This window comes from Mesocricetus auratus, unplaced genomic scaffold, assembly GCF_017639785.1.
Source record: "Mesocricetus auratus isolate SY011 unplaced genomic scaffold, BCM_Maur_2.0 Super-Scaffold_100008, whole genome shotgun sequence".
Lineage (NCBI taxonomy): Eukaryota > Metazoa > Chordata > Mammalia > Rodentia > Cricetidae > Mesocricetus > Mesocricetus auratus.
In genome coordinates this window covers 19609407-19624972 of record NW_024429192.1, presented here as the reverse complement: position 1 = coordinate 19624972, position 15566 = coordinate 19609407, and the positions used below count along the sequence as shown (strand labels likewise).

The following is a 15566-nucleotide window of genomic DNA, read 5'->3' as shown; positions in this document are numbered from 1 at the left end:
TGACGAGTATTATTGAGCAGTTACTTAGTGCGCTTAGCACACGGGTTATCACTAGCATCAGTAAAGGAGAGAGTGAAGGTAAACACTAGACATTTAATTTTGTGTGTGTCGCGATAATGGTAGTAGGATCAGCAGGAAGAAACAAAATTGGAGAGACCCTATGGAATTTTCCCTTGAAGAGAAGGTCCAGTGTTTGACAGGCTTTTTGGAAATGCGGGAGTCCAGGTGCAAATTGATGGAAACTAAGAAGTAGCCAGGTAGAAGTAGTTCAGATAATAGTTACCTACTTCAACAGCGTGGAAGCAGATCTTTAGATTCCCAAACGACGGGACCAATATCAGTAGGGATCAGGCATTGGCGCCAGGATCATTGCAATTCCCTCTGCCCACCACGCTGTTGTCGTTTGAAAGAGAACTGTCTCCAATCGGCTCATGTAATTAGACATTTGGTAACTAGTTGGTGGTGTTATTAGGGGCATTAAGGAAGTTTTAGGCCACGGAGACTTTTTGGAGGCAGTCCATCACTGGGGAGCAGGCTTCCAAAGTTTCCGGCTTCACCATACTTCCAGTACTTCCTGGGTACAGTTGAGCTATGGTCCTTTAGTCTCCTGCCCTGGTGACCTGCTACTTTGTTTCCCCTGCCAATATAATTATCTAGCCTCCTGGAATTTTTCCTTTTCTTAGGTTGCTGTGGTAGAACGATGTAAGCTCTCAGTTCTTCCTGGCACTGCATCTCACTCAGCCATCCCGGATTCTACCCTCTGAGACAGTAAGCTGATATAAACACTTTTATAAGTCGCCTTGGTCGAAGTGTTATCACAATAGAAAAGTAACCAATGTGGTCCATTTTGGTTGGTGTAGCCAGTATACAGCTTTCCTCCTGCAGTTCTCATTTGTCAGTAAGTCTACATTATCTTCAGAGTAGAAAACCCTTCCCCTCCAAAAGGAGTATAACATGCCATACACAGGTTATTTTCATTGTTCATTACTATCTTATTAAAGTGTCTTAAAACTAGTAGAGGCCTATTATTATACAATTCTGTAGACTACAAATTTGGTGTATGTTTTGATAGGTGAAGATCAAGTTGTTAATCCATTTAGGTGTGTCCTGGATTACAATTCTATTCTTCATTACAAGTAAGCTTCCTTATTGGGGCTTTCCCTTCATATTTTTTTATTAACTTTAGCAGATTTGTCTCTATTGTGTATATAGTATACATTGGTAGTTGAACATGAATGGTTTTTCTAATTAGTTTTCCCCTTGATTATGTATTTTATATTAATAAGGATAAAATGAGTTGAATTTCTATTACCAAGAACCTGGGAATGTGAATTTATTTGCAAGTGGGTTTGTGGCACAAGTACTTAGATGTTATGATGTCACCCTCAAATGCAGTGGTCTCTTAATCTAATATTTCTGTGCCCTTTAAAAGAAAATGGCTAGTGATATAGATACAAGAGATTTTCTACAATAACAAATGCATTAAGCAATGAATGGTTCATGCTTGCCAACCTAACAGCAGAAATGAAGAAGAAAGAAGAGTTCTACAGGCTTCAGAAAGACCCACGATGGGTGCTGGTGGCACTGACTTTGTACTTCTATCTTCACAGTTCTGCAATGGTAAGTTCCTCTTATTTTAAATCAAATACTTTTGAGTACTTTATTGTAGTAAGCTTAGAAAACTGCATGATCTAAAAGGAAAACATTAGAATTACAGTAACCTGTCCTGGTGAGTAGAGTCTGCAGTTGTTCACTTAAGGTCTCTGGGGAGTGCATGTAGGAAATGTTCATATTGACTCATAGATGAATATAGACTTCCATTTATTGCCATGATGAGAATAAATGATATTGCTCTTCACTCAGTAATGAAGAAAGTACATAGAACAAGTTTCTGACCTTGGAAAATGGTAGAAAATGACATTGATGTCTGCACAAACCTGACTAGTGGATTTGTTTAGTTCCCTGTTTGTTGGAGTAATAGTTGTAGTTTGCTTTCTCCATTCTGCATTCTGCTCAGAGATTAAAATGTTTTTTATCTTCTTTCTTTTTTGTTACAATTGATTGACTTCTGTAGGGAAAAGACTTTTAAGAACACATCAAGAGTAGAGTAACTACCACAATTAACAGTGCCTGACAAGGGATTGGAAATCAAATGTGGCACACCTGCTATTCAAGTGTTTAACTGAACAATTTCTAACATGTTGCAATGTTTACTAGTTATGTAGTATACTCAAGTTAAAGAAGAAAGTAGACTTATATAAATACGCTTGTCTTGTTTTCTGTTGTGTGTTCATTTCTGAGAATATTGATAACTGCATTGTGAATGTTTATAGTTACAGAAGGAATGAATAGAAATAGTAAATGCAAATAAAAGGGTTTGCATTAAAACATGGTAAGTAGTAAGTGCTGCTTATAGATTACAACAGTGTCTAGCACATTTGAGTATTTCCACAGCATATTTTACCTGGAGATTGGATGCTTTTGAATGAGTGATTGAAGAGATCTGTCTGTGTTGGTGGAGGCTATTATAAATGTTTCTAAAAGAAATTCTTATATCTATTCTATGAGCTTTTTCTAATTACCTGTGTTTTCAGATGTTATACTGAAAACAATTTTTACTTCAGTATCAAAATGATATAAGTTTATGCAAACAATATGATCATAATATAAGGATAGCTAAAATCGGTTTTGTATTTAATGTACGACAGCTGCTTCAAAGAAATACTTGCTTTGTAAAAAGAGACTTTTGATGTGATGTTAGGTTATTGTTTACATACAATTCTTTTGGGATGTGTTATTGTGCTGGAGGTTGAACCCAAGACCTCATTCATGCTGAGGCAAATATTCTAGCACTGAGCTACAACTACCCAGCCCTATTATATTTGTTAAAGAAAATATTTCATTCTTTCCTAGTTATTTTTACTGTAACAGAAAAGAGAAATGTAATTGTTAGTGGGATGATTTCAATAAAAGTAATCTACCCTTAGCAGTACATATGTTTATTTTATTAAACATAAATTTAATATTTATATTAAAATATATATCATATGTATAACATTAATAAAATTGTCCTTTTCCTAGAACTTACCCTCAGCAACATTCCAGAGATTATAAACTTATTTCAGTGCTGTCTACTTGAAGCATTTAAAGTATTAGCAATGAGTTGTTTCATTTATGAAGATGATGAATTCAGAGTATGTAGCAAACTAGACTTATGACCTAGATTTATTCTTTTATTAATGTGGACTTTTTCTCCTAAATTTTAGGACAGCTGAAAACATTTATTTCTATAGCCTATTGTAGAAAGTTTAAACACTACAATAAAGAAAACTGAAACTAACCAGCTTCCCTGTATCTTATATTTTCTTGATTTGTCTCTGGTACAGATGTATGTAGCATCCCTTGTAGATGGACTTTTTTGTCTCACCAGCCAGCTCCCAAATCACTACACAGAGACTTCTTAATTATTAAACCTTGGCAATAGCTTAGGCTTTTTTCTAACTGGCTACTATAGCTAAAATTAATCTATTCCAATTAATTTGCTTTCTGCCTCTTGACTTTATTACCTCTATCCCATTTTGTGTGTTCTAATTTCTGACGGACTTCTTCCCTGTCTCTGCCTCCATCGCAGAGATCTCTTCCTTTCTGCAAGTCCCACCTAACCTCTTCCTGCCTAACTATTGACCATTTAGCTCTTTACTAAACCAATGAGAGCAACGCATCTTCACAGGGTACAAAAATATGATTCCATAACAATACCTGGACAGTTTTTCAGCTTATGTGCTTATATTATATATGATATATATTTTCCTATAGTTTTCCACACTTTTTAAAATGTATTTGTTATGTGTCGTGTCCAAATTACAGACTTAGCAAAAGAATATTATATTGTGAGATTTATTTTCAAATTTTTAACTTTCTTCAATTTTTTTTTTTTTTTTGGTTTTCCGAGACAGGGTTTCTCTGTATTGTTTTGGAGACTGTCCTGGAACTCATTCTGTAGACCAGGCTGGCCTCGAACTCACAGAGATCCGCCTGCCTTTGCCTCCCGAGTGCTGGGATCAAAGGCGTGCGCCACCAACGCCCAGCTCTTCTTCAATTTTTAACTACTTACATTAGTGTTTACTGATTAGTCTTCATTTCTTATTAGTTTGTTAGCCTATTTTAGTTTTATTCCTTGTGATACTTTTTGTTTTTTTTTCCTTTTGCTTTTGTTTCTTGGTTTTGAAACAGTGTTTCCCATCCAATCACTCAATTGATTCTTCCTCCATAGCAAATACTATAGGTGTGAACAACCACAACCAACTACTCACTGGTTATTTTTTAGTTATTTTTGAAATTAGAATTAAATCATTTCCCCTTTCCTTTTTCTCCCCCACAAACACCTCCTTGTTCTCTTTCAAATTTATGACCTTTTTTCCCATTAGTTGTTGTTACATATATACATGTGTGTGTGTTCCTAAATATATAAATAACAATATGTTCAGTCTGTATAATGTTATTTGTTATACGCTTTAATGCTACATATGCCATATATACAATTTACCCCTGATGGTATAGGCCTTTAATTCTGTCTACAGGATTTTTATAGGTCTAAAGGGTAAGATTACGAATCTGAGACCAAGTTGAGCTATACAGAGTGAGTTCCTGCGTAAGTTAGTAGGGCTCTGTCTCAAAATGAAAATGATAGAATGACGTAGCACAGTGGTCAGCTGCCTGTCTCAGTCCTTAATATGGAAACCACACCAGCACACCAAACCACATGCTTAGGCATATGAACCTTTCTTGAAATTTGTTTCATTTACTTATTGTAGGTCAGTAACACGCTGTCTTAATCAATGGTCCTTTAACATAAGTACTTATATCTGGATGAACTAAAATATACTTAGCTTTTTTTTTACATTTTCCTGTTTTCATCTATTTTTTCTGCATAACTTACAAATCACTTAGTTCTTTTCCTTCTAAAAATTGTTATAATTCCTTTAAAATTTAGACCACAACTTTAACTGCATGTGTTGACTGGAGAAGAATCCACATCTTTCCTGTAGTGGAATGCCCATCTAGGAGAAAGGTATGTTTTTGTTTTAATGAGGACTTCTAAGCAGTTTTTTTAAATAGATAGTACACATTTTGTTACTTTGATTCCAGGGCACTCTAACATTTGGAATGTTGTGATATGGTGTTGTTCTAATTAGTTTGCTGATTGAAATATTTAAAATATTAAATTCTGTTACATACACATAACTTGCTTAATTTGATCAAGAAAGTTGTCACCCCTAAATGCTAAGAATTGCTTTTGCTCTGCCGTGAGAAAATAATGACAGAGTAGCAGCTGTGAATGCTTCCATACATTCTTTTTCCCTTGAGGTGGGAGCACTAACACATTGCATTGCTGGCGGTGAGGACCACTGTCATCAAACCCAGGGTCTTCCCTAGTTGTCGCTTCAGCACATGTGACGGACAAGCTGTTGCTTTGCAAACTGAAGAGTGTAAGGGAGTGTTCCACTCCTAAGTTACGCCCATCACTCTGCGGCTTCCATCTGCGCCTGCTCATGTTTCTGCCCTTTGCAGCTTCAGACGACGATTTTCTTTAGAGATGCTTCGGAAGCTGGCTCTGCCTTCTGCTCTGCTCGCGGGAAGTACTGATTCTTTTCTTAGACTCAGTTTAGTTTTGTTTTCCCTTCGCTCAGTGCTTACACTTGTTTTGCTGTTTTTTTTTTTTAAGACAGTGTCTTGACTCCATAGTCCAAGCTGCACTGAAAAATATTGTACTTACTATCAGACTGGCTAAAAACTTGCTATAAACGTACTGGCTCTGTGTCCCAGACTGGGATTACAGGTGTGAGCCACCACTCCAATTAACATTTTGTTTTATGTTAATCTTACATAATATTTTATACATTCAAGATTTAACATATATATGTTTTGTCCTGATAGCTTTAACTGCCACCATGACATAGCATAGAGTCATTTAAAAGAATAAGCCTCCATTGAGGAATTGCCTGTATAATATTAGCCTTGAGCAGGTTTGTGGGAAGTGTCTTGATTTTAATTAATTCAGGAAGTCCTAGCCCATTCCGGCACCTAGCCATGCTGGCACCATTCCATGGGCAAGTGGTCCTGAGCCCTGTAAGAAAACTAGCTAAGCATGAGCCCATGAGGGAGTCTTCAAGAAGGGTTCCTCCATGGTTCCTGCTTCTAAGTTCCTGCCCAAGTTCCTGCCTTCAGTAATGGGCTATGACTTTGAACCATAAACCTGATAAATCCTGCCCTTCTCTAAATTGCTTTTATTTGTGATTATTTATCACATGATTAGTTATCTAGCTGTATTCAGTTGGTATTGCTGTGGTGCACCTGACTGCATATCTTTTTGTATTTGTGTTAACTACTTTCTATCACCATGAGAAAACACCATGACAAAGGTGGCTCATATAAGAAGGAAAAGTTTGTGTGGGCTTATTGTTTCACAGGGAGAGAACATATAGGGAGGTAAGGCAACAGGAAAATTTCCAGACCGGGAAACTGAGACAGCACATCTTCATTTGCAAAGATGCAGAGAGAGCAAATTGAAAGGATGTCAAGAATGGAAGTTCCTAAGTCTATTCCTCTTATGTAATTCCTATCAATGCTACACATCTCCTTATAACCGTAAACAGTGTCTCAAAGCAGCGATCATGTTTTCAAATTCATGAGCGTAGGGTGGTGGTGTCATTTTCCCTTCAAACATTTGAACTATCTTGGAAGATGCGGAGGGTCTTGCAACTCTGAGATGGAAAAGTCATGGAGTGCTCAAAGCTTAATAGACATTGTATAGGAACTTGGCAGATAAGGATGCTGAGAGAAATGTTGCCCATTGCAGCTTGACTTGTATGGTTTCAGAAGCAAAGAAAGACTCCATCAGAATGGGGGTTGGGTTCCTTTGTGTGGTAGTTTGACTAAGCATTTGGGTGTGTGTGTGTGTATGTGTATGTGTATGTGTATGTGTTTTGTGGCTGGTGAGTTGTGAGGTTGCATTTCAAGCTCACAGCAGAACTTGGTAAATAATACATGAGATCACATAGATGGTGCTAGTTTTGAAAATATGAAGGGGTCATGGAGAATAGTTGAGGCCTACCACCATGTGGTAGAATCAGAATCCCCGTGGAGAGGTGAAGGGTGAAGATGCAGTCACAGTTGCTGTGGAGATTCCATGGTACTGGAGAGGCCAGGAATGTGGGATATTTTTAGGTGTGTAGAGGAACAAGCTTCTGCCTCTAAGACAAGTTGTGTTTGCAGCAGATGGTCAGAAGAGTGCCCAGTGAATGAGTATCAGGGTTTTTGGTTTTTGCTGATTTGATTTTTTTCTATGTCTTGGTTCTCTTATGAAATAACAAGTATTTAATTTTTTATTTTATAGCAGCCCAAGGTTAAAAGACTTTGGACCTTTAAAAAGACACTGAACTTTCTAATCATTGGAACTTGTAAGGACTGTGGCACTTTTAAAGTCGTATTATTTCACACTATTATATTAACATGAGACTCCAGGACAAGGAATGAAAGTGTACGGTTTAAAATGATATGTTTCTGTGTCAAGTTGACACCGACAGCTTTAACTGTCAACTTGACACAGCCTACAGTCACCAGAGAGGAGAAGGCTCAGCACAACATCATCGTGCTCGCCTGGAGCGTCTTGTCTGATGCACGGAGAATGATTTGTCTCTGTGATATGTATTTGCATTTTCCTGACTTTCATGGAAAATGAGTATTTTTGTGTTTATTTTTCTCTTCTCTTGTCTGCTCATATGCATTTGCACGTTTTTCAAATCATTTTTCTTTCCAATTTGTGGTGGTTCTTTGTATCAGGATTTAACAGACCATATGTGTTATATCTCAAATATTTTCATGTCTTGTAAGATTATCTAAATTATTAATTAAGCAATGTAGTTGATTTTGTAATTTTTGCCTTTTGTATGTCATTAACTGTTAACCTATATGAAAAGTCATTAGGATATTTTTGCATGTTATCTTTTTTCAACTTTCATATTAGGTCTTTAATCATCCTTGGACAGGTAGTGTGTTAGGACACTACTCCTTTTTTTCTGTACAGATATTAGTCTATGACTGTTTACTGAACATAATTTCTATAGTGTTTTAAATGGTTTTTATTATCATAGACCTGTTTCTGGTTCTAGTCTCTTTTACTACTCAACTGATCTAGTATTTGTATTTCAGCTTTGTACCAAAATGTTCTGTTTCTCTGGGCATACATATTTACTTTATTCTTCCTAAGAAGTGTGTTGTCTGGATTTATTTTTCTTTGTTTTAATCCAAAAAGTGTTGTGAGATGATCCAACTTGATCAGGGCAACAAACTTGGGGTCGCACGGTTCTTCCCAAGGTCCTGTGGTTTCCATCTGATCTGTGAGTCTCACTGTCATCTTCCTTGCCTATGATCCATAATCTGATGTGTTGAACTTGACACTGGCCTGCAGGGCATCTCTGCTTTTGTGGCTTCCTTTTGGCTTTCCTCTTGAGTTTCAGAGTATCCATTTCTTTAAAGATTTTCTTCAACTTTTGAGGAACTTAGAATTCAATACAGAATTCAATGCCTGGGATTATTATTATTATTATTATTATTGGTTTTTCGAGACAGGGTTTCTCTGTGGCTTTGGAGGCTGTCCTGGAACTCGCTTGGTAGTCCAGGCTGGTCTCGAACTCACAGAGATCCGCCTGCCTCTGCCTCCCGAGTGCTGGGATTAAAGGCGTGTGCCACTAACGCCCCACCTGGGATTATTTTCTTAATAAGAACCTTTTTATTTTATCTAAGTATAAGTTCCCCAGATGTCCTATGTCACAACTTTAAAACTCAGTCAGATGTGCTCTAATTTAGACTAATTGATGATGTGTGAAATGCCAGTTCTTATTTATGGGCTAGGGTCTGTAAGAGGGTGAGAGGTTTCATGTTCTGCCATTAGAGTCAGATGGCTGTCTTGTCTGTATTGCTTATTATTGTAGACATCATAGAGAGTTGTGCACCTGTATAGCGAGAAGCTAATACTTTTTCTTACTTGTGTAGAAGCTATGCATCAGAGATTATTTGATATCCAAGTAGGAGTATCCTCATCAGTAATAGTGAAAATCATGCAAAATGAAAGCAGTCTTGAAAAATCAGTTAGTGGTTTATATGAAGAACTATAAAATTAAGCAGAACGTAGAGTTATGCTAGTGATGCCTCTATTACAATAGGGAAGTAACTGAAGTAAGCCTAGAAATGTATCAGATGGTGCTGATGCTCTTATGTATATTCTATGCCAGGCTTCATTGTGTCTCTAGAATGCATAGAATGAATTTTGGAATTGTGAATTGGAACTATGCCATTGGACTCCTTAGCCAGACTTGGCTATCAGTACTCATGCTTTCCATGATCAGTGCTGGAGAAATCCACCCGCAGGTTGGCATCATATCAATGTAGCTCAAAGTAACTTTTGAGTTTGATGTGTGACATTATGATAACATAGCAGGGACAAGAATCATTGTCTGCGTAGGATCATGCAGAAGACCATAACCTTTGAGATCAGAAAGACCTGGCTTCACATTCCAGTATATAATATGAGGGATGTTTCACTTTTTGTGAGCCTCAGATAACTTATCTTCTGAACTGAAGACCATAATGTCTAACTGCCAACAGTATTGTAAGAATGAAGAAATACAGCAGTAACATATAGTTAATAACACTATCCCAACATTTCCTAAGTAGATATATGAATAAAAGCAGAATTGTAATTAATCTTCTGTTTTCTTTTATCATAGGGTGAAAAAAGTGGGCCAGAAGGGTTTTCTTGTTTGTTTGCTTGTTTTTTGTTTTTATACTTTGGTTAAACTTCTGGTTTAGTTGTCTTTCTCATTTATTATTAGTAGAAACACCGAATAAATAATTTAACCATCCTGTAAAATATATAATGATATATGAAATGCTTTCTCTGTAGATGAATTTTGAATCCAAATATTATTGCAAAGTAACTCAAGTGGAACCAATCCATATTAGATCACTTATGGTGAATGTGGCTGCCAAACTAATCTTCCTTAAAGACTGAATTTATTAAATTTCTCTCATTGAATTTATCAAAACTCATCTTATAATTTAAGGCATCAAATCTAAATTTTCCTGTCAGGCTTTCAAGAATTCTTCCCATTGGCCCATTCTTTCAAGCCAAACATTTCTTGCTTGACCCTTATACCACTCTCTTCTTAAAGGTTTGTACTTCTTGTCCACAATTTTAGTTTTATCAGCTGCCCCTTTTTTGTAACTCCTGGAGTTTTCCCATAACTCCCTTTCCGTCCCACAGTGAAGATGAGATTCTAAAAACCACATGCAATAAAGTTCCCTAGATGCTCTTCTACACACATCTAACTTGGGATGCGCATGCCCCTTCAGAGCTCATTTCCACTGGGACTATTGCCCCGAGTAGCACAGCTCTCATGTAGGAGCCCCTACATGGCTTTGGTTAACAATCACTTAATTTAGTTCACAATTAGATACTGACTTTTATTACACACTAAGATTAATGTGAAATAAGTGACATATCCAATTAAAACCTGGGTCTTTGCAAAGAGATTTTCTTACAGTTCTGTGTCTGTATATAAGTGCAGTACTGAACACAGTGTGAATAAATACTTTTTAATAGATGAGCTAGTTGATTAAAATATGTCCAGACTATGAATCTACTCTGACATATTTTCTAACTTACTAGTTCTATGTGTTGTTTTAGATTGGGAAAAGCAAGTTAGTTTTTTTCCTCAGTATATGTTTTTATTTAAATTAGAGACATGAATGCTTCACATGTGAATCCCAGCTCCCTCTCCCACCCCTCCTCCCTTGTCCCTCCACCAGTTACACCAGCACCCCACCCAATCCCCACATCATTCCCCAGGGAGGGTGAGGCCCTCCTTTGGGGGATCTCCAGAGTCTGTCATTTCATCCAGGGCAGGACCTAGGCCCTTCCCCATGTGTCCAGGCTGAGAGAGCATCCCTCCATGTGGAGTGGGCTCCCAAAGTTCATTCGTTCTTGCTTCGGCAGCACATATACTAAAATTGGAATGATACAGAGAAGATTAGCATGATCCCTGAGCAAGTTAGTTTGTTTAATCCCCTTAAAATAGTTTAAGATAAACTTTCAGTACTTCCGTATAGTCATAGTTTGCATTGCTTTCAAACATAAAATACCCTAAACAAGTGACTTAGAAATATTTGATGTATAATTTTGCATTTTTTGTCGACCTTAGTGTAACTCTGAACCTCTGTGACAGACTGAAGTATGCTACACTTTCATGTGTCTTCTAGAGTTGTATTATACAAAAAAAAAAAAAAACCAGCTTCAGTAAAATGGAGTAAAACAGTTATTTACCTGGAAAAGTTCACATCTTGTTCAAGATGTAATATAAAAATCCACGAGATTCATTTAATTTTTATCTTTTTTAGGAGGCTTGCTCCTCATGCTTATGCTTTGACTTTCCAGGAGATTAAAGACTGGGGAGTGTGGTAATGAGTGCAAAGGATCAAATGTATTTGGGGTTTTGAGCCTTGAACAGTTTGGTGACCAGCAGGTGTCTCTGTGACACAGCGAAGATGGCTTTCCAACTTGACCCTGTTTCACTTCTGAGATCCCTTTGATTTTTCAGCTGTTTGTTCTATCTTTTATGAAGAATCCTTATCCCTCTTAAGTCATTTATATTGAAAAATGTTTCTTTTAAATGCTGCATCCAAATTATTTGTTAATATCTAATGTCTTTGTTTATCTCATATCAACTTTTAGAACAGAAGGTAGATCAGGATCTTTATTTAGAAGCCCTAAGCACTGAAAGGATTGCAAAAGCACACTTGTATAATTACAAGAACAGTAGTGCACTGTAAAGAAACAGCAAGGAAGGTTGGCAGTTGTTTTTCCCTTTAACTTAAACTGCTGAGTTACTAACACCTTTAACTAAGAGCTAAGTAACTACAGCCTTTCCTCTGCCCCCCCACCTCACTTTCTGTCTGTTGTTTTGTGACAGCATCTCACTATATAGCCCAGGCTGTCCTTGAACTCAGCATCTTTCTGCTTCAGTATTCCATATTCTAATATCACAGGCTTGTGTCACCATGCTTGGCAATGATATTTTTGTAATATACCAAATATTATATATGTACACATGTAGATATGTGTGTGTATAATATATATATGTATTTAGAAAAATGTATAGTAATACTATATTCAAACCTTTTGAAATTTAGTCTTCATTTTGCAGACTTTGTAAAGGAGAGTGCCACTCTCTAGTTCTTAGTAGCGTCAATTACCTTCCAGGAATTGTCCCACAGTTTTCCCATTTTAATGGTGTTCTCCTTCTCTATCATCATTATCCAAGGTTTCCCATGAGAATCACTTCTGTGTGGAGGAGAGTAGAGTGATTTTTGTGCTTATGTGTTAACAGAGACCTTGTATAATTCTGTTTCCTTTACTTTCCTCAATTGTTTTGCTGATTTATTTTATTCAGGCTGATTTAAGGTATGTGAATTATGCTGTAAAAACATCTGAGAATTAATGGATAAGAATAATCATCAGCAGGATTGAAGTCATTGAACACTTTGGATGGTTCAAGTCTCTGCTTACCTCATGAATTTAAATTACTCTCTCTACGTGGGAGGAGTAAACCTATTGCTTATTGAATTTCCAAGGACATATGAAAATAATAGCATATGTAGAATGTGTTGCATTTTGCAATTTTCATTACCAGTGTTTGATAGCAATGATGCATTTCTATAAATAAAATCATTAATTTTCTTACAAATAATATGTAGTCAATGTTTTGGAAATATTATCTTTAAAACACATCACGAAAGAACTTGTATGGCAGTATGTATGGGGTCATGATAAAGCAGTCCAAATTAACTACAGCAGTACCTTGGCATCTGAAGGTCAACTGACTATGCAGATATATGACCTGTGGTTGTCCACATGTCTTATTAATAGGAAGAGTTATTTGTGGAGAATAACTGCAATTTTTAGCTTTCTTGCTCCTCAAGGTGGCTAAGAATGATCCAATTCACATAAAGTTCCTTAGTCTACAAGTACATCTACAGGAAGCATGCTTGAATGTCACAACTAAGTATGCTTGGAGGTTTAGTACAACGTAATGAGGTCAGGGAGATGGGGTTTGTAGAACAGTTAGTTTTGTTCTTTCCCTATGTCGATGCCTGCTCCACATAATTAACTCCATTCCATCATTTGTCAGACAAATACTGCAAGATAAGTAGGTTGAAGTTTGCTTACAAAATCAGTGAAATCTAGTACCTATACATGTACAAATTCACATCATCTCATACAGAGTTTTATATGCAACATACAATCTAATTTTAAAACAAATGCATTCCTTTCTTATGAAATGCAATATGGACTAAGGAAGTTTAAACAATGTAGTAGGACATGAGAGGGACATTAGACAACACTTCCATCTAAGAGTCACTATATAGTCACCGTGTTTTAAAATACTGAAAAACAAATTTAGGAGTAACTCTTACGTCTCTTGGCAAATATGTCTCTTCTTTGAAAATTACTATTCCACAAATATTCTTCTTTCTTCTCTTTAATAATTTTGATTTTACATCCTCCCTATATGTAAAAGACTAAACTCTTGTGGCTAATTTAAATATTGTGACATTTAAGAGAGCTAAAATAAACAAGTTGGATTTCTGTCTGCTTGCATTTCTTGTTTACCATCACTATTTCACGTGTTAAGGGAAGGTGGATTAGGGGAAGGCTGGGAGGGTAATGTGGGGGTGTGTGTGTGTCATGGTGGGGGAGAGATAAATGGCACTTGGATGTTTGAAGACATCATAGTGAAACATACTATCTTATAAGCTTTCTTTAATTAAAGCCAACCCACCAAAAGGATAATTCTCTCCCCAGAAGCCATGAACTAGCAAACAAAGTGCTAGTACTAGGTGATGGGTATTCTCTTCAACTTGTTGGTTGGGGAAATTCGAAACATCCCCTCACAAATGATACGGGCTACTGTCATGTCTCTCAATTGTTTTTCAAAACTTGAAGGTAAAACCTCATTGCTGAAGACACTACTCCCTTCAGTGTCAGAAGATGCCATGTAAGACGCTGGAGGAACAAGTTATTAACAGTTCTTCCCAGCAGTAAACCTTACAGATTGTATTAATGACTGACCTGGGAAGGTCACTATTGGCCCAATGGTCCAATGGAAACAGTAGTATTTTTTAAGAGAAGAGGGTCAGTAACAAACAGGTGTCTGGTCGGGCGGTGGTGGCTTACACACTTTTTTTTTTTTTTTTGGTTTTTCGAGACAGGGTTTCTCTGTGGCTTTGGAGGCTGTCCTGGAACTCGCTCTGTAGACCAGGCTGGCCTCGAACTCACAGAGATCCGCCTGCCTCTGCCTCCCGAGTGCTGGGATTAAAGGCGTGCGCCACCAACGCCCGGCGGCTTACACACTTTAAATCCTAGTATTCGGGAGGCAGAGGCAGGTGGATCTCTGTAGTTCCAGGCCAGTCTTGTCAACAAAGCAAATTCCAGGACAGGCTCCAAAGCTATACAGAGAAACTCTGTCTCGAAAAACAAAAAAACAAAACAAAACAAAATAAACAGGTGTTTGATTGGACCTAAGGCATGCACAACACAGGGGAATACATGCCTGTTATGTCCAACTAGCCAAGGACCTTGTTGCTGGAGAGGTCATGGACCTTAGAAGAGAACTGACTACTACCATTCTTCCAAAGTGGTTTAGTATCCAACTGCCTTCTAAGTAGTTATCCTCATACCCGGAGGTAAGTGCAGCAATCACTGCTCATCAAAGAATTTCTGTTTTTCAGCAGACAGAGACCATTACAGAGAGATGGTCAAAGTGCCAACCCTAAGTTCCCATGGAGTGCCCCTCCCTAAATGGAACATCTACAACACCACTCCTACTCCCCAGGGAAGATCATAGAAGAGAGAACAGAAGATTGTAAGAGCCAGAGCCTGGGAGGACCACTGTAAAATAGTGTCTTCTGGGCTTGATGGGGAGGTTGTGCCCATGACTTTTGAGCAGTGTGACTGCTTGCAGAAGACCATACCAGTCAATGTTTAGCATGGCTAAGGAAAGGCTCAAAAGGCTCCACCCCTAGTTGAAGAGCCAGAGGCTGTCAATAACTTTTGGGAAAGGGAGAAGGAATTCTCTTCAGGAGTGAGACCTCTTATAGGACAATCACACCCAAGCAGTCAGTCCTGTATTACATGTGGGCAACACTGCCTAGATTCAAAAGGAATTCTTTGTCTCTCCCTCTTCCATTGTCTATTTTATCACAGTCTCTCTCTCTGTCTCTCAGTGTATGCATGCATGTGTATGTATAAAAATAATAGTCATAGAACAAAAATTAGGGAGGGTGAAGGGGAAGCTGCAGGAGGATTTGGAATAAAAAGTGTGGATGTGATGAGAATACATTATATTTGTGTATGAAATACTCAAAAATAATAAATAATTTAAAATACTTTTAAAGTAAATCATAAAATGCGTTTTTTATTATGTGCTTGAAAACAATAGAAAGTCAGA

At 37.3% G+C, this 15566-nt stretch overlaps 1 long non-coding RNA gene and 1 other non-coding gene across 4 annotated transcripts in view; one reads left to right on the top strand and one right to left on the bottom strand.

The window, feature by feature from the left end:
* Positions 1–11026: 11026 nt before the first annotated feature.
* LOC121141920 overlaps positions 11027–15566 on the bottom strand; it is a 35790-nt gene continuing 31250 nt past the window's right edge. For all 3 annotated transcript variants that reach the window (XR_005878885.1, XR_005878884.1, XR_005878883.1), the window contains 2 exons: positions 12236–12400; positions 11027–11064 (listed from right to left, as the gene is read on the bottom strand). This is a non-coding gene — a long non-coding RNA (uncharacterized LOC121141920). The remainder of the gene's footprint in view (positions 11065–12235; positions 12401–15566) is intronic.
* Positions 11041–11142, top strand: LOC121142118. The gene has a single exon (XR_005879125.1). It is a non-coding gene; the product is annotated as a U6 spliceosomal RNA (small nuclear RNA).